The sequence below is a fragment of the Loxodonta africana genome, chromosome 15, assembly GCF_030014295.1.
Source record: "Loxodonta africana isolate mLoxAfr1 chromosome 15, mLoxAfr1.hap2, whole genome shotgun sequence".
NCBI classification, from domain to species: Eukaryota; Metazoa; Chordata; class Mammalia; order Proboscidea; family Elephantidae; genus Loxodonta; species Loxodonta africana.
The window spans coordinates 85,262,940-85,283,191 of record NC_087356.1 but is presented as its reverse complement, the minus strand read 5'-3'; positions in this window follow the sequence as shown (position 1 = coordinate 85,283,191).

Sequence of the window (20,252 nt, the reverse complement as noted above, 5' to 3'; positions counted from 1 at the left end):
AAAAGGCATTTGACAAAGTCCAATACCCATTTATGATAAAAAACTCTCAGCAAAATAGGAATTGAAGGAAAATTCCTCAACATAATAAAGGGGTTTTTTATACAAAGCCAACAGCCAACATCACTTTAAATGGAGAGAGACTGAAAGCATTTTCCTTGAGAACAGGAACCAGACAAGGATGCCCTTTATCACTGCTCGTATTCAACATTGTGCTAGGGGTCCTAGCCAGAGCAATTAGGCTATACAAAGAAATAAAGGGCATCCAGATTGGCAAGGAGGAAGTAAAATTATCTCTGTTTGCAGATGACATGATCTTATACACAGAAAACCCTAAGGAATCCTCCAGAAAACTACTGAAACTAATAGAAGAGTTTGGCAGAGTCTCAGGTTATAAAATAAACGTACAAAAATCACTTGGATTCCTCTACATCAACAAAAAGAACATCGAAGAGGAAATCATGCAATCAATACCATTCATAGTAGCCCCCAAGAAGATAAAATACTTAGGAATAAATCTTACCAAAGATGTAAAAGACCTATACAAAGAAAACTACAAAGTACTACTGCAAGAAACTAAAAAGGACCTACTTAAGTGGAAAAACATACCTTGCTCATGGATAGGAAGACTTAACATAGTAAAAATATCTATTCTACCAAAAGCCATCTATACATACAATGCACTTCCGATCCAAATTCCAATGACATTTTTTAATGTGATGGAGAAACAAATCACTAACTTCATATGGAAGGGAAAGAAGCCTCAGATAAGTAAAAAAAAAAAAAGTAAAGCATTACTGAAAAAGAAGAAGAAAGTGGGAGGCCTCACTCTACCTGATTTTAGAACCTATTATACAGCCACAGTGGTCAAAACGGCCTGGTACAGCAACAGGCACGTAGACCAATGGAACAGAATTGAGAACCCAGATATAAATCCATCCACATATGAGCAGCTGATATTTGACAAAGGCCCAGTGTCAGTTAATTGGGGAAAAGATAGTCTTTTTAACAAATGGTGCTGGCATAACTGGATATCCATTTGCCAAAAAAGGAAACAGGACCCATACCTCACACCATGCACAAAAACTAACTCCAAGTGGATCAAGGACCTAAACATAAAGACTAAAATGATAAAGATCATGGAAGAAAAAATAGGGACAATGTTAGGAGCCCTTATACAAGGCATAAACAGAATACAAAACATTACCAAAAATGACAAAGAGAAACCAGATAACTGGGAGCTCCTAAAAATCAAACACCTATGCTCATCTAAAGACTCCACCAAAAGAGTAAAAAGACCACCTACAGATTGGCAAAAAATTTTCAGCTATGACACCTCCAACCAGTTCCTGATCTCTAAAATCTATATGACTCTGTTAAAACTTAACCACAAAAAGACAAACAACCCAATTAAAAAGTGGGCAAAGGATATGAACACGCACTTCATTAAAGAAGATATTCAGGCAGCTAACAGATACGTGAGAAAATGCTCTCGATAATTACCCATTAGAGAAATGCAAATTAAAACTATGATGAGATTCCATCTCACTCCAACCAGGCTGGCATTAATCCAAAAAACACAAAATAATAAATGTTGGAGAGGCTGTGGAGAGACTGGAACACTTATACACTGCTGGTGGGAATGTAAAATGGTACAACCACTTTGGAAATCTATCTGGCGTTTTCTTAAAAAGTTAGAAATAGAGAACTACCATACGACCCAGAAATCCCACTCCTTGGAATATACCCTAGAGAAATAAGAGCCTTTACACGGATAGATATATGCACACCCATGTTTATTGCGGCACTGTTTACAATAGCAAAAAGCTGGAAGCAACCAAGGTGTCCATCAACGGGTGAATGGTTAAATAAATTAGGGTATATTCACACAATGGAATACTACGCATAGATAAAGAGCAGTGACAAATCTGTGAAACATTTCATAACATGGAGGAACCTGGAAGGCATTATGCTGACTGAAATGAGTCAGAGGCAAAAGGACAAATATTGTATAAGACCACTATTATAAGATCTTGAGAAATAGTACTAACTGAGAAGAACACATTCTTTTGTCTTTAAGAGAGGGGGGAGGGAGGGAGGGTGGGAAAGGGTTATTTACTGACTAGTTAGTAGATAAGAACTATTTTAGGTGAAGGGAAGGACAATTCTCAATACAGGGAAGGTCAGCTCAACTGGACTGGACCAAAAGCAAAGAAGTTTCCGGGATAAACTGAATGCTTCTATGGTCAGCAGTGCAAGGGTGGGGGTTTGAGGACTATGGCTTAAGGGGACTTCTAAGTCAATTGGCAAAATAAATTCTATTTTGAAAACATTCTGCATCCCACTTGAAGTGTGGCGTCTGGGGTCTTAAATGGTAACAAGCGGCCATCTAAGATGCATCACTTGGTCTCAACCCACCTGGATCAAAGGAGAATGAAGAACACCAAGGTCACACGATAACTATGAGCCCAAGAGACAGAAAGGGCTACATGAACCAGAGACTTACATCATCCTGAGACCAGAAGAACTAGATGGTGCCCAGCCACAACCGATGAGTGCCCTGACAGGGAGCACAACAGAGAACCCCTGAGGGAGCAGGAGAACAGTGTGATGCAGACCCCAAACTCTCATAGAAAGACCAGACTTAATGGTCTGACTGAGACTAGAAGAATCCCGGCGGTCATGGTCCCCAAACCTTCTGTTGGCCCAGGATAGGAACCATTCCCGAAGACAACTCATCAGACATGGAAGGGACTGGACAGTGGGTTGGAGAGAGATGCTGACGAAGAGTGAGCTACTTGTGTCAGATGGACACTTGAGACTGTGTTGGCATCTCCTGTCTGGAAGGGAGAAGGAAGGGTAGAGAGGGTTAGAAACTGGCAAAACGGTCACGAAAGGAGAGACTGGAAGGAGGGAGCGGGCTGACTCATTAGGGGGAGAGTAAATGGGAATATGTAATAAGGTGCATATAAGCTTATATGTGACAGACTGACTTGTAAACTTTCACTTAAAGCACAATAAAAATTATTAAAAAAAAAAAAAGAAGCTAAAATGGAGGGGGGAAGAATTTAATATGCTAAAGAGAATGCCTAAAATAATCACAATCTTTTGTCTGTCTACCTACCTACCTACCTATGTATCTGTCTATCTATACATTAAAAACATGATTAGAATCTGTCTTAACCAAATAGTTGAGTGATTTTTTTCTTCTCTTTGAATCCTTAACCCCAAACCATTTTACCTATTGCTAGCTTGTTCAGATAGTGGTCTGATCTCAAACATTCCCCCCATGGAAATGCAAAATAAAATGAGACACTTACCTGTACACTTACCTTCCAGAGAAAAATATAGCAGACTTGTTTCTAGCGTTTCAGGAAAGTCTGTTCAGCTGAATTAAAAACGATGAATTACTTCGTTACCTTTTGCTGCATCGTGTTGAGGCCACTTTATTTATGTATCTGTATCTATACTCTTAATTATGTATTGAAGGAAGATATAATGCTGACATTGAGGTATGATTGAGCAGAAAAGAAGAGAAAAAGGTTTTCTGTTTTGATACAAATCTGTGAATGTGATTACTCTGAAGTAGCTGATCTCAAAATATTTTAATATTTTATTATTATGTATGCGTCAACACAGGACCTGATTCATGAATGAATAACTCTGACTGATTCATTCAAGAAATGTATTGAGTATCTCTTGTGGCAGGTAATGGGGGACCTGGGATGTATCATACACAGCTCCCTTCTTTCTAGGAGACTGTAATTTAGTCAGGGAGACAGACGTGGAAGCAAATAATAACAAAGAAACATGATTAGTGCTATAGTAAAGGTATACAGCAGTCAAGAAATCAAGTGGTATATTGGGCAAAAGACCTCTTTTAAGTTTTAAAAGGCAAAGATGTCACTTTGGTGACTAAGGTGTACCTGACCCAAACCATGATATTTTTCATCACCTCATAAATATGTGAAAGCTGGACAATAAAAAATAAGCCAGAGGGATTGATGCATTTGAATTACGGTGTTGGTGAAAAATATTAAATATACCATGGACTGCCACAAAAATGAACAAGTCGATCTTAGAAGAAATACAACCAAAACGTTTCTTAGAAATGAGGATGATGAGGCTTTGGTTCACTATCTTTGGACATGTCATCAAGAAAGACCAGTTGCTAGAAAAGGACATCATGGTTGATAAAGTAGAGGGTCAGTAAAGGCTAAGGAAGCCCTCAGTGAGATAGGTTGACACTATAGCCCAAACAGTGGACTCAGGCATAGCAGCAATCACAAAGATGGCATAGGATTGGGCGACATTTTGTTCTGTTATGCATAAGGTTACTATGCATCTGAGTCAACTTTGCAGCACCTAACAACAACAACAAAGGTATGAAGAGACTGATGTGGATGTATGGAGGAAATTACTAGTTTGCCTAGGGAGTCAGTCAGCCAGCAGAGGCTTTATCGAGGACCAAAAACCAAACTAAACCCACTGCAGTTGAGTCGATTCCGACTCATAGCGATCCTATAGGACAGGTAGAACTGCACCGTAGAGTTTCCAAGGAGCGCCTGGTGGATTCGAACTGCCAGCGTGTTTGGTTAGCAGCCATAGCATTTAACCACTACGCCACCAGGGTTTCCGAGATAGTATTTAATTCTGATCTCAAAGGATGGGAAGGTACTTTCTGGGCAAAGAAGGAAGGAAGAGCAATCCAGGAAGTTCTTCTCTTACATAGGGCTTAGGTGTGTGCTGTGCTTATCCTAGGCAGACAATAAATATTTGTCAAACTTAACCGAACATACCTACTCTTCAAAATATGGTGCCTTTGAATGTGATATGCTTGCCCCCAGAGATTTTGCTGCAGAGAATCACTTGCTTTATTCATGTACATCTGTTATTTGAGCCAATTCTTTCTTGTGTTCTGATCATACTCCAACATACCATGAAGTTGTATGCCATGACAACCCATGTGCCAAATTTGTTTCTTGAATCTACCTTTTCCATAGTTTGTGCAACATATTTCTAGCATTCTGCCTGGCTGAGGACTTTGCACACAGTAGATACTCAGGAAGTACTTCTTGAATGAATAAACACAGATTCTTATTATGGGATCTTTGCCAGGTCTAAGGCTGAATGAAGGAGCCCTGATGGCACAGTGGTTAAGTGCTCAGCTGCTAACAAAAAGGTTGGCCGTTCAAAATCATCCAACAGCTCCTCGGGAGAGAAGACCTTGCAATCTACTCCCATAAAGATTACAGCCTCGAAAACCCTATATGGCAGTTCTACTCTGCCACATGGAGTCACTGTGAATTGAAATTGACTCGATGACACACAACGGCAACAACGACAAGGCTGAGTAGGATATCACAACCATGGAAAGCTTTGATCAAATAGCCGTTGACATTCCATTATTGGGACGGGAGTGAGGGTATTGAAGAGAGATTTTTTAAAGATGTCTCTCTCTTTATCTTTCTCATCCGCCCTGCATTCTTTCTTATGCACCACATTTTGAAGAAGGTACTTCTGGGAGAGCATTTCATTGAGTCATCTAGGCAATAAAATGTGTTTTTCTTGCAGGTCATTGCTCTAGACATCAGAGCTCAGTCCTGACCACAGCTAACTTGAGCTGGGCTGAAGACCTGTCCCAAGGGTAACCAATTCAGGCTGCCCGGTAGGCTGTGGCAGATGGTCTTGGAAAATCAAGGTGGTCCATTGATATTTCTCTCATAAGAATTTGAGTTTTGAAACTTACAAGACTGAATGAATTGGTAGTGTACTCTGCGACTGAAAGGTCCCAAGGAGCTCAGACTGGGCCGGCCTTTGGGCCCAGGCTAGCAGGAGTTTTGAGGAAGCCAATCAGTAGGGAGAACTGACACAGCAATCTGGAGAGCGAAGCGGAGGTACCGTGACAGGGGGTGGCCCCATGGCCTCTGAGAAAGACCAGCCCTGGATCCCAATCAGTTTGCATGAGGCTGTGGTTCTGTTTCTTATTCTTGAACTTCCACGCAGATGTGTTAAGCATATATATTATGCATTAAACATTTTACATGCATTATCTAATTTGTTCCTCATTGAACAGATGGGAAGACCGAGGCACAAAGGTTAAGTGCTTGCCCAAAGTCAATCTTCTGTTAAATGGTAGAGCAAGGAATGAAACCCTGAAGACTCAGCTCCCCAGCCGGTGCTCTTAACTGCCTTTGGGTGTCTGTGCTTCTATCCCAGCTTTCAGAAATCTCTATTTTTTTTTCCTTTGGAGGAAACTGAGTATGTCTCCATTTTCTATGTCTGAGAAACAGATGCAGAATTGATTGGCCAAATAAATAATAGGCTTGAAGGACTTTGCCAAGTCTTTTGATTTATTCTTTATTCAGTTAATGTGAAAATTAAAGCAATTTCTGATAAATCATGGAGCTGTTGTTTTTGTGTACATTTTTCTGAAAGCATTTGTATATTTCACAACAAAATGGCTCCTTTTTTTTTTTTTTTGAATTACAGCAAACTTGTGTTTTACAATGTCGAGCCGTGATATTCTAGCACCTTCTACTAAATTCAGCCTTCGCATTGGTTGAGACCAGTGGCTTGACTGTTCCTCCAGCCATCTGCCTTTATTGGGAAGACTTAGCCACTGTACTATAATAAAACAATTTCAAGGTTGACATATTAGCAAACAAGCCCTTCCCTGAACTTACTTTATCTTCTAAAGTAACAGTCTTCATTTTTTGGGAGACTTTGTATACAAAGGCATCTTTAAGGCTTAAAGTCCAAATAATAGTGCAGTATATAAATTTCGGTACAAAACCTTCAAGGATCATACCTAATATTCAGATCCTGAAAGTCCACAGAGAACACTCTCTCAGATACCTGACTGTGTTTCTGGAAAAGGGAATATATGTGGGGTTGAATAAATCATGTGGAGTATTTGAATTATAGGTTATGATTTTTTTCAAGCATCCATTTATGTAACAAAAGGAAGAAGGCTGGCAGTAGAAGATACACCCTACTGAGTTAGTAATAGAGGGTGTGATTTTAAAGTGCCCACTACAGACGTGTGCTTTACCTGCTAATTTGGAGCAGGTTCCTCAGGTGAGCATACGTGTTTCTGCAAAGACTGAAATGTCTCTAAAGAAACACATTCCTGGTGAAAATTTAGGTTTGCAAAGGAAAAAATACAAAGTATTACATCTAAATCCCATACAGGTTGTCAAATCAGACACAAGGAAATCTGAAAATTAAATGCTCTGAAAAGAGTTCCTATTTTTAACTTGGGGGGAAAAACCCATCAATCAAGTTTGATGCCTGTGGTGTTCATATGCAGCGTTGCTTTGTATATAAGAGCATATCTGTCCAATTAAGCATCTAATTGGTAATCATGGATTATTAATTATTTGAATGGAGGCTTTAACTGATATAATTTCTGAAGCTCTAGATCATGTAACAGTATTTTTATAGTGACAGAAGGAAAAGAGACACGGCCATGACTGTAAATTGCCACAGCTTTGGATCGTACAGAGTCATATTAGTACTGGCTTTTTTCCCCCTAGGTGCTTGAAGGGCTCCTAAGTGCCAAGTCATTGTGTATTTAGCTGCCAAGGTAAATGTAAGCCATTAGGGGAGCAGTGTGGAGTGGCTTCTGCTGTGCTGTTTTTCACTTTGTTTTGCATATTGCCTGGATCCATAATAGTGTGATTGGCGTTTTCAGTGAAGATACACAGTGTACATGTGTGGTTTTTTTAATTTTTAAGTCAGTTACTGCCTTGTAATAATAATCACTTACATTTATTTAGCACTTACATTTTCTAAATCACTTTCGTATTGTTTGTTTTTGTTAACTCTGTTGAATTGGACTCCCAACTCATGTCGACCCCATGCACAGAGGTATCAGACCATTGTGACCCATACGGTTTTTATTGACTGAATTTTTGGATGTAGATTGCCAGGCTTTTCTTCGTAGCCTGTTTTAGTCTGGACCCGCCACTGAAACATGTTCAGCATCAGAGCAACACGTAAGCCTCCACTGACTGACAAACAGGCTGTGGTAGCTGGGCTTGAATTGCGTTGGCCTGGAATCGAAACTGAGTCTCCCGCATGGAAGGCAAGAATTCAACCACTGAACCACCCCTGTACCCTGCTTTCGTGTGTGTTACTTATTTAGTTCTCACAACAACAGAAGGTAGAGATTAGTCTACCAGAAGCCAACGAGGGAAGGGAGAGATTCCTGGTAAAGATTGGGGGTGGTGGTAAGAAGGAGGACTGGTACCTTGTTCCCCCGTTGGATGACCAGGGCAGGAGAAAAGTGACTTAAAGAGAGATGGCATGATGGGGCATCCAGAGAGAAGGGATCCAAGACAGCCTCCATCTTCCTTTCAACCAAGTCCCAGTTCCCAGGAAGTACTGAGGATGGATCTCACAAATGCTTGCAGGCCCAGGGCTTGGACGTAAACGACAGATGAGGTAGGGGCTACAGTCTTGCTGGGACCTCTGCAGCATGGTATGCAAAGAGGCACTCACTTCCAAAGAGTGATGCTCCTAGCTAGGGGTCTGCCAGAAGATGAGGCCACATCTTACAAGGAACCAGAGACCTTTTTTTAATTTTTTGGCTAAAGAATTCATCTAGGAGGTTTTGTGTGTGTGTGTGTGTGTGTGTGTGTTTTACCAACCAACCAAAACCAAAAAACCCACTGCCATTGAGTTAATTCTGACTCATAGTGACCCCATAGGGTTTCCAAGGCTGTAAGTCTCTATGCAAGCAGACTGCCACATCTTTCTCCCACAGAGCTACTGGTGGTTTCCAGCTGCCAAACTTTCTGTTAGCAATCGATCGCTTTAACCACCACACCACCAGGGCTCCTTCTTAACCAACTAAACCAAACTCAAATAGTGGCTTTACTTTCTACCTTCTTGTAGTTATGTTCAATTTGCACATAATTTGTATGTCTCAGGTACATACAAACATGTATGTACATACACACATTCTCTTTATGCTATATGCACATAAATTGAAATCTGCTGTATTAATATTACATCTTTTAATCTGTATGTTTAATATCCTGTTTAAAATACAAGCACACCAAAAGCTGTGATTGCCTTTTCTATTTTTCTGTTATCCTCCCACTTGGTCCATCTTGACTATGGCGTATAAAAAGACTGCAGACTAGGTGATTGTACTGAAGGATCCGTTGGCACTGCAGCCTGACAACAGCCAGTCACAAATGATGACTGAGAAAGAGTTGTTGGAAGGGAAGACAGACAGACAGCCATGTAAATTGTTTCCATGTACTCTTACGGTTACTTAGTATTTGAATTGGAAAACCCCTGATTATATACTTTTTTTAAATATAATTTTTTTATTTTGTTGTTGTTGAGGACATACACGACAAAACAAAACATACACCAATTCAGCAGTTCCCGCTTGTACCATTTAGTGACGTTGACTACACCCTTGGAGTTGCACCATCATTCTCACCTTCCTTTTCTGCGTTGTTCCTCCACTGTTCGCTTCCCTATTTACTGCCTCCTAAGGTTCCTATCTTGTCTTTTGAGTTGCTGTTGTCCATTTGATCACATATGGATAGTTCTTAAAAGAGCACAGGGCTCGAGGCTGATGTTTTTTACTAGTTAAGCTAAACTATTGTTTGGTTTTAAGAAGGCTTCAGGGATATTTTTGGTTTAAGGTTTAAATATTATCTCAGGACAGTAGTTTCAGGGGCTCATCCAACCTTCATGGCTCCAGGTAGTCTGGAGTCCATGAGAATTTGAAATTCTGTTCTGTATTCTCCCCCTTTTGATCAGGACTCTTCTATGGGCTCTTTGATCACAGTGTTCAGTAATGGTAGCTGGGCACCATCCAGTTCTTCTGGTGTCATGGCAAATGAGGCAGTTGTTCATGGAGGCAATTAGCCACACGTTCCACATCCTTCTCCTATTCCTTACTCTCCTTTTTCCTCTCTTGTTCCAGGCAAATAGAGACCAATCGTTGTGCCTTGAATGGCTGCTTACAAGCTTCTAAAACCCTAGGCACTATGCATTGAACTAAGACGTAGAACAGAGGTACTAAACATGTTACTAGGTCAGTTAACTGGGATGTCCCAGGAAATCATGACCCTAAACCCCCAAAACAAGAAACCAAATCCCATGAGGTTTTTAGCTGTACAGAAGCAGCCTCAGCAGCTACTCTTTTTTTTTTTTTTTGCCATTTTTGTAAACATATCACACAACTTTTGCCAATTCAGCTTTTACAAGTGTACAACTTATTGACAGCAATTACAATAATCATCTATGCAATCCTACCCCTAATCAATGTGATATTTCCATCATCACTAACCCTTCTTTCCTATACCTCCTGCCCGTGGTAAAAAAAAAAAAAAGTTGCTGTTGAGTTGATTCCAACTAATCGCGATCCAATAGGACAGAGTAGAACTGCCCCATAGGGTTTCTAAGGAGTGGCTGGTGGATGGAATTGTTGACCTATAGGTTAGCAGCTGAGCTCTTGACCACTGTACCACCAGGACCCTCCTGCCCCTGGTAACTGCTAATAAACTTTGTTCTCTATACATTTGTCTTTTCCTGTCTTTTTTATATAAGTCAGGCCGTACAATATTTGTCCTTTTGTCATTGACTTATTCACTCAGCATGATGTCTTCCAGCTGCACCTGTATTGTAGCATGTATCAAGACTTCATTTCTCCTCCTAACCAAAAAAAAAAAAAAAACCAAACCTGTTGCTGTTGAGTCGATTCGACCCATATAGGTCAGAGTAGAACTGCCCCATAGAGTTTCCAAGGAGCGCCTGGTGGGTTTGAACTGCTGACCTTTTGGTTAGCAGCTGTAGCACTTAACCACTACGCCACCAGGGTTTCCTTTCTCCTCCTAGTTAAGCGGTATTCCATTGTGAGGTGTGCCACATTTTGTTGTATCCATTTATCTGTTGATGGTCATTTAGATTCTTTCCCCCTTTTGGCTGTTGCGCAGGTGCTGCACTGAACATTGGTATTCAGGTCTCTGCTTTCATGTCTTTTGGGTATATACCTAGGAGTGGAATTCCTGGATCATATGGTAGTTCTATTGCTGTGGAGTTGATTCCAGCTCATAGTGACTCTATACAACAGAGCAGAACTGCCTTGTACGGTTTCCAAGAAGCGGCTGGTGGATTGAAGCTACCTACCGATCCTTTGGTTAGCAGTCAATTGCTTGAACCACTGAGTCACCAGGACTCTATTTAGCTACCCTACTGACAGTGAAATGGCATCTCACTGTGGCTTTGATTTGCACCTTTCCAATGGCTAATGACATTGAGCAAATTTTGATGTGTTTGTTAGCCATTTGAGTATCGTCTTTGGTGCAATATCTACTCAAGTCCATTGCCCATTTTATGAATGGACTATTTGTCTTTTTGTTGTGAAGCTATTGAAGTTTCATATATATTTTGGTTATTAGGTTCTTGTTGGATATAAGATTTCCGAAGTATTCTACGAGTCGGTGGCTCCTGTTTTCACTTTTTAAAAAAAAAATTTTTATTGTGCTTTAAGTGAAAGTTTGCAAATCAAGTCAGTTTCTCATACAAAAATTTGTATACACCTGGCTGTATACTCCTAATTCCTCTTCCCCTGATGAGACAGCCTGCTCCTCCCCTCCACTCTCTCTTTTCGTGTCCATTCCACCAGCTTCTAACCCCCTCTTCCCTCTTATCTCCCTTCCAGATAGGAGATGGCAACATAGTCTCAAGTGTCTACTTGATCCAAGAAGCTCATTCTTCACCAGCAACTTCTTCTATCCCATTGTCCAGTCCAATCCCTGTCTGAAGAGTTGGCTTTGGGAATGGTTCCTGTCCTGGGCTAACAGAAAGTCTGGGGGCCATGACCACCAAGGTCCTTTTATCTCAGTCAGATCATTAAGCCTTGTCTTTTTATGAGAATTTGGGTCTGCATCCCACTGTTCTCCTGCTCCCTCAGGGGTTCTTTGTTGTGTTCCCTGTCAGGGCAGTCATTGGTTGTAGCTGAGCACCATCTAGTCCTTCTGGTCTCAGGATGATGTAGTCTCTGGTTTATGTGGCCCTTTCTGTCACTTGGGCTCATAATTACCTTGAGTCCTTGATGTTCTTCATTCTCCTTTGCTCCAGGTAGGTTGAGACCAATTGATGCATCTTAGGTGGCCGCTTGCTAGCGTTTAAGACCCCAGATGCCGCTCTTCAAAGTGGGATGCAGAATGTTTTCTTAATAGATTTTATTATGCCAATTGACTTAGATGTCCCCTGCAGTCATGGTCCCCAAACCCCCGCGACTCCTATGCTGGCCTTTAAAGCATTCAGTTTATTCAGGAAACTTCTTTGCTTTTGATTTAGTCCAGTTGTGCTGACCTCTACTGTATTGTGTGTCTTTCCCTTCTCCTAAAGTAGTTCTTATCTACTATCTAATTAGTGAATATCCCTCTCCCCCCCATAACCATCAAAGAATATTTTCTTCTCTGTTTAAACTATTTCTCCAGTTTTTATAATAGTGGTCCTATACAATATTTGTCCTTTTACAACTGACTAAATTCACTCAGCATAATACCTTCCAGATTCCTCCATGCTATGAAATATTTCACAGATTCATCACTGTTCTTCATCAATGCGTAGTATTCCATTGTGTGAATATACCATAATTTATTTATCTGTTCATCCATTGATGGGCACCTTGGTTGCTTCCATCTTTTTGCTATCGTAAACAGTGCTGCAGTGAACATACGTGTGCATATATCTGTTCGTGTAAAGGCACTTATTTCTCTAGGATATATTCCAAGGAGTGGGATTGCTGGATCCTATGGTAGTTCTATTTCTATCTTTTCAAGGAAGCACCAAATTGAACTCCAAAGTGGTTGTACCATTTTACATTCCCATCAGCAGTGTGTAAGTGTTCCAGTCTCTCCACAACCTCTCCAACATTTATTATTTTGTGTTTTTTGGATTAATGCCAGCCTGGTTGGAGTGAGATGGAATTTCATTGTAGTTTTGATTTGCATTTCTCTAACGGCTAATGATGGTGAGCATTTCCTCATGTATCTGTTAGCTGCCTGAATGTCTTTGTTAGTGAAGTTTCTGTTCATATCTTTTGAGCATTTTTTAATTGGGTTATTTGTCTTTTTGCAGTTGAGTTTTACAGTATCACGTCGATTTTAGAGATCAGGCACTGATTGGAAATGTTATAGCTAAAAACTTATTCCCAGTCTGTAGGTAGTCTTTTTACTCCTTTGGTGAAGTCTTTGGGTGAGCATAGATGTTTGATTTTTAGGAGCTCGCAGTTATCTAGTTTTTCTTCTGCATTGTTAGTAATGTTTTGTATACTGTTTATGCCATGTATTAAGGCTCCTAATGTTATGCCTATTTTTTCTTCCATGATCTTCATCGTTTTAGATTTTATATTTAGGTCTTTGATCCATTTTGAGTTCATTTTTATGCATGGTGTGAGGTAGGGGTCTTGTTTCATTTTTTTGCAGGTGGATATCCAGTTATGCCAGCACCGTTTGTTAAAAAGACTGTTTTCCCAGTTTAACTGATTTGGGGCCTTTGTCAAATTTCAACTGCTCATATGTGGATGGATTTATGTCTGGATTCTCAATTCTGTTCCATTGGTCTGTGTATCTGATGTTGTACCAGTAGCAGGGTGTTTTGACTGCTGTGGCAGTATAATAGGTTCTAAAATCAGGTAGAGTGAGGCCTCTCATTTTGTTCTTCTTTTTCAGTAATGCTTTACTTATCCGGGCCTCTTTCCCTTCCATGTGAAGTTGGTGATTTGTTTCTCCATGTCATTAAAGAATGTCATTGGAATTTGGATCAGAATTGCATTAAATCTATAGATCACTTTTGGTAGAATAGACATTTTTGCAATGTTAAGTCTTGCTATCCATGAGCAAGGTATGTTTTCCCACTTATGGTTCTTTTGGTTCCTTTCAGAAGTGTTCTGTGGTTTTCTTTGTATGAGTCTTTTATGTGTCTGGTAAGATTTATTCCTAAGTATTTATCTTCTTGGGGGCTGCTGTAAATGATACTGATTTGGTGATTTCCTCTTCTATATTCTTTTTGCTGATGTAGAGGAATGCAGCTGATTTTTGTATGTTTATCTTGTATCCCAATACTCTGTTGAACTATTAGTTTTAGTAGTTTTCTGGAGGATTCCTTAGGGTTTTCTGTGTATAAGATCATGTCATCTGGAAATAGAGATACTTTTACTTCTTCCTTGCCAATCTTGATGCCCTTTATTTCTTTATTTAGCCTAATTGCTCTGGCTAGGACTTCCGGCAATATTGAATAAGAGTGGTAATAAAGGGCATCCTTGTCCAGTTCCCGATCTCAAGGGAATGCTTTCAGGCTCTCTCCATTTAGTATGATGCTGGCTATTGGCTTTGTGTAAATTTCCTTTATTATGCTGGGAAATTTTCCTTCTAGTCCTATTTTGCTGAGATTTATTATCATGTATGGGTGTTGAACTTTGTCAAATGCCTTTTCTGTATCAACTGATAAAATAATGTGATTCTTGTCTTTTGTTCTATTTATATGATGGATTATATTACTTGTTTTTCTAATGTTGAACCATCCCTGCATACCTGGTATGAATATTTGGTCATGGTGAATTTTTTTTTTTTTTTTTTGATACGATGTTGAATTCTGTTGGCTACAATTTTGTTGAGGACTTTGCATCTAAGTTCGTGAGGGGTATAGGCATGTAATTTTCTTTTTTTTTGTGGTGTCTTTACCTGACTTTGTTATCAGGGATATGCTGGCTTCATAGAATGAGTTTGGTAGTATTCTGTCCTTTTCTATGAGCTGAAATACCTGTAGTAGTAGTGGTGTTAACTCTTCTTTGAAAGTTTAGTAGAACTCTGCAGTGAAGCCTTCCAGGCCAGGGTTTTTTTTTGTTGGGAGTTTTTTGATTATCTTTTCAGTCTCTTCTTTTGTTATGGGCCTATTTAGTTGTTCTGCCTCTGTTTATGTTAGTTTAGGTAGGTAGCGTGTTTCTAGAAATTCATCCATTTCTTCTAGGTTTTCAAATATGTTAGAGTACAATTTTTCATAGTAATCTGATATGATTCTTTTAACTTCAGTTGGGTCTGTTGTAATATCGCCCATCTCATTTCTTATTTGGGTTATTTGCTTTCTCTCCTGTTTTTCTTTTGTCAGTTTGGCCAATGGTTTATCAATTTTGTTGATTTTTCAAAGAACCAGGTTTTGGTCTTGTTAATTCTTCAATTGTTTTTCTGTTTTCTGTTTCAGTTAGTTCTGCTCTAATTTTTATTATTTGTTTTCTTCTAGTGGCTGAGACTTTCTTTTGTTGCTCTCTTTCTTTGATTTTGGCCCTTTCTTCTTTTTGTATGTGTGCATTTACTGATATAAATTGACCTCTCAGCAGTGCTTACACTGTGTCCTAAAAGTTCTGATACGAAGTGTTTTCATTCTCATTGGATTCTGTGAATTTCTTTATTCCATCCTTAATGTCTTCTATAATCCTGTCTTTTTTGAGCAGGCTATTGTTCAGTTTCCAAGTGTTTGATTTCTTTTACTGCTTTTTCGGTTACTGATTTCTGCTTTTATGGCCTTATGGTCAGAGAAGAGGCTTTGTAATATTTCAGTGTTTTGGATTCTGCTAAGGCTTGCTTTATGACCTAATATGTGCTGTATTCTAGAGAATATTCCATGTGCACTGGAAAAGAAAGTATCATTGGCTACTGTTGGGTGGAGTGTTCTGTATATGTCTATGAGGTCAAGTTGGTTGATTGTGGCATTTAGATCTTCCATGTCTTTATTGCGCTTCTTTCTGGATGTCCTGTCTTTCACTGAAAGTGGTGAATTGAAGTCTCCTACTATTATTGTGGAGCTGTCTATCTCACTTTTCAATGCTGATAGAGTTTGTTTTATGTATCTTGCAGCCCTGTCATTGGGTGCATAGATATTTAATATGGTTATATCCTCCTGGTATATTGTCCCTTTAATCATTATGTAGTGTCCTTCTTTATCCTGCATGATGGATTTAACTGTAAAGTCTATTTTGTCAGAAATTAATATTGCCACTCCTGCTTTTTTTTTTTTATTGTTTTTTGCTTGACATATTTTTTTCCATCCTTTGAGTTGTAGTTTGTGTCTCTGAGTCTAAGGTGTATCTCTTGTAGGCAGCATATAGATGGATCATGTTTTTTAATCCATTCTGCCACCCTCTGTCTCTTTATTGATGCAGTTAGTCCATTTACATTTTGGGTAATTATGGATAGATATGAATTTAGTGTTATCATTTTGATGTCTTTTTGTGTGTGTGTTGTTAACAGTTTCTTTTTCCGACTTAGTATTTGGTGCTGAGTAGATTATATATTGTCTTTTTCTCTTTTCGTTTTTGATTTTGATTCTGCTGAGCCTTTATTTTTTTCTTGTATTTTATTTTGATGTGTAGGATAGTTTGTCTCCTTTGTGGTTACCTTATTATTTACCCGTATTTTTCTAAATTTAAACCTAAATTTATTTCTTTGTATCTCCTCGTCTCCCTTTCCATATGGAAGATATATGACTGCATTTCTTAGTCCCTCTTTATTGTTTTAATGTTGTCTTCTTTTACATAATAACGTCACTGTTTCCCTGTTTTGAGTGATTTTTCATCTTGAATTATTTTTGTGATTTCCCTGTTTGGGTTGACACCTGATTGCTCTTCCCAGCATTCTAGTCTTGGGTTGATATGTGATATTATTGATTTTCTAATGAAAGAACTCCCTTTAGTATTTCTTCTAGTTTTGGTTTGGTTTTTAGAAATCCCTAAACTTCTGTATATCTGGAAATGTCCTAATTCCTCCTTCATATTTGAGAGATAGTTTTGCTGGATATATGATTCTTGGCTGGCAATTTTTTTCCTTCAGTTTTTTATATAAGTCATCACAATTGCCTTCTTGCCTGCATGGTTTTTTGCCGAGTATTCCGAACTTATTCTTGTTAACTCTCCTTTGTAGGTGACTTTTCGTTTATCCCTCACTGCTCTTGAAATTCTCTCCTTATCTTTGGTTTTGGCAAGTTTGATTAAAATATGTCTTGGTGACTTTCTTTTAAAATCTACCTTATATGGAGTTCGTTGAGCATCTTGGATAGATATTGTCTCATCTTTCACGATATCAGGGAAGTTTTGTGGCAGCAAATCTTCAAAACAATTCTCTCTGTATTTTCTGTTATCCCTCCCTGTTCTGGAACTGCAGTCACTCGTAGGTTATTTCTCTTGATAGAGTCCTACATGTTTCTTAAGGTTTCTTCGTTTTTTAAAATTCTTTTATCTGATTTTTCTTCAAATATATTGTTGCCAAGTGCTTTATCTGCAGGTTCCCAAATTTTGCCTTCCAGTTTCTCAATTCTGCTCTTCTTTCTATTGAGTTGTCTAATTCAGTAAGTTTATTATTAATCTTCTGAATTTCTGATTGCTGTCTGTGTATGGATTTTTCTAGTTTCTTAAGTTTTTCATTATGTTCCTGAATAACCTTTTTAATTTCTTCAACTGCTTTTTCTGTGTGTTCCTTGGCTCGTTCTGCATACTGCCTGATTTTCTTCTCGATGTCTTGAAGGGCTCTGTATTTAATCTTTTGTATTCTGCCTCCAGTAATCCCAGGGAGACACTTTCATCTAGAAGATCCCTGGATTCTTTGTTTTGAGAGCTTGTTGAGGCTATCGTGGTCTGTTTCTTTATGTGACTTGTTATCGACTGTTGTCTCCGAGCCATCTATAAGTTATTATATTAGTTTATTTTACATTTGCTTACTGTATCCTAACTTCTTGCATTGTTTTGTTTTGATATGCCCAAATGGGTTGCTTGAGTGAACTAGCTTGATTATTTTCACCTTTGGAGCTCTGACGTCCTGTCCGCAGATGGCTAGAGTTGTTATCAGGTGTATCAGTCTAGGAGCCTGTTCCCATTTCTTGTATGAATTCAGCTCAGTTGTCCAGGTAGCTGATCATCAAGGGTGTGGTACAGGCTTTGTCCTACAGTCTCAGAGGGGTAGGGGTGATTGGTGTAGGTACTGGTATCTGATTGCAGCAGGAGGTCATGCTGTGAACAAGGCAGGGGCCTGAGAATTGTTCCTGATGTGTCTGTGAGGAAGGCGTGTCCCTGTTCCCTACAGCATACAGCTGGGTTGTTTCTGCAGATGGACCATGGGCATCCAACATTTTTGGTTGTAAGAACTGGGAGGTACCAGTTATCCTTGGACCCATCATGGATGGCTTGGTGACTTGCGTGCAGGCACCAGTCCTTAGGCCCCTGACGTGGGTAGGTGAGGACCTTGTTCAATAGGCAAAGTGGTGTCAAACATCAAACACCCACCTCTCTACCGCACAGCTGAAACAATTGTAGTCTGCCAACAAGGGTCTATTCTCCCAAAATAAGCACACACAGGTCAATGCAGGGGGAAAGTTACTCAAAGCCCATGGACTGTTTTTGTCTGGACAGGAGCCACTTCTGTCCTGAGCTCCTCCAGTTAGTAGAGCTAGCAAATTATCTTTTTCCCGAATTGCGAATTTATTCCTTCTCCAAGGCCAGGACTTTGGCTCTAGGTGCTCTACAGGCCCTATCTCAGGCTCACGGAAATCAGCGGTCACTGAGGCTGTTTTGGGGGCGAGGGGCATAGTAAAATATATGAAAGTACTTAGCTTTTGCCGAGAGCGCTGTTCTTGTCTTTTTCCGGAGGTGTGAGTAGGCTGTGTGGCTCGCTGCTTCTCCCTGAGGAAACTGCAGCCGAAAGCTAATAGCAGCCCGCCACAGCAGCTCCCAGGAATGGTGCCTGAGGACTCCTGGGAATTCAGGTCTGGTAACTCCTCTCTGATTCTGAACCATCTCTCCCTCCCCCTGCCCCTCAGTTCATTTTCTAACCTTGCCTTTGATGTTCAGGGCCCCTAGCTTGTCATAAATATACTCGTTTCACTTGTTTTTTTTTTTTTTTTGGGTCTTTGCTGTAAGAGTGCTTGCCAGAAGCGTGTGTCTATTCCACCACCTTGGCCCCACCTCATCTTTTCACTTTTTTGGGAAAGTCTTTTAGTCAACAGAAGTTTTTAATTTTTATGAGGTTATATTTATTTATTTTGTCTTTTGCTGTTTGTGCTTTTGTTATTATGTTAGATAATCTACTGTTAAAAGGTAGGCCTGACAGCGTTGCCCTTTCTTTTTCTTCTAAAAATTTTATGGTTTTAGTTTGCGCATTTAGGTCCTTAATCTGTTTTGAATTTTTTTTTTATATGGTGTGAGACATGAATCCTGTTTCATATTTCTGCTTGTGGAAATCCAATTTTCCCAACAGCTTTTACTTAAGAGACTCTTCTTTTCCCATGGAATGGACTTAGCACCCTTGTCAAAAAGCAGTTGACTGTAGTTGTGTGGGTCTGCTTCTGGATTCCAATCCATTGGTCTTCATGTCTGTTGTTATAACAGTACCAGACTGTTTTAATTACCTTAGCTGTATAGTATGTTTTAAAATCAAGAAATGTGAGTCCTCCTACTTTGTTCTTCTCTTTCAACATTACTTTAGCTCTTCAGGGCCTATTGCTATTCCATATGAAGTTTAGGATTGGTTTTTCTATTTCTGTAAAGAAGGCTGTTGGAATTTAGATCAGAATTGCATGGAATCTATAGGTCACTGCAGGTTGTACTGATATCTTAACAATATTAAATCTTCGAACCCCTGAGCTTTGAACATCTTTTCATTTATTTAAGTCTTCTTTAATCTCTTTCAGCAGAGTTTTATAGTTTTCATTGTATAAGCCCTTCACATCCCTGGTTAGATTTATTACTAGGTATCATATTCTCTTAACCACTATGCCACCAGGGTTTTCCTCATATTGTCTTAGATGCTATTATAAATGGAATTATTTCCCTAAAATACCTCTAAGATTTCTCATTGCTGGTGTATAGTAACCCAAGTGATTTTTGTTTGTTGACCTGTACCCTGCAGCTTTGCCAAATTCCTCTGCTAGCTCCAGAAGCCTTCTTGTGGACTCTTTGAGATTTTCTATATATAGGCTCATATGATCTGTTAAAAGAGATTTTTTTACTTCTTTTTTTCCAATCTGAATACCTTTTATTTCTTTTTCTTGTCTTATTGCTCTGGCCAGGAATTCTGATACAACATTGAATAGAAATGGTGAGCCTGGGCATCCTAGTCTTTTTTCTGGTATCAAGGAGAAAGCTCTCAGTCTTTATTCATTAAGTACAATGTTGGCTGTTGGCTTTTCATATATGCCCTGAATCATATTGAGGAATCTCCCACCTATTTTAA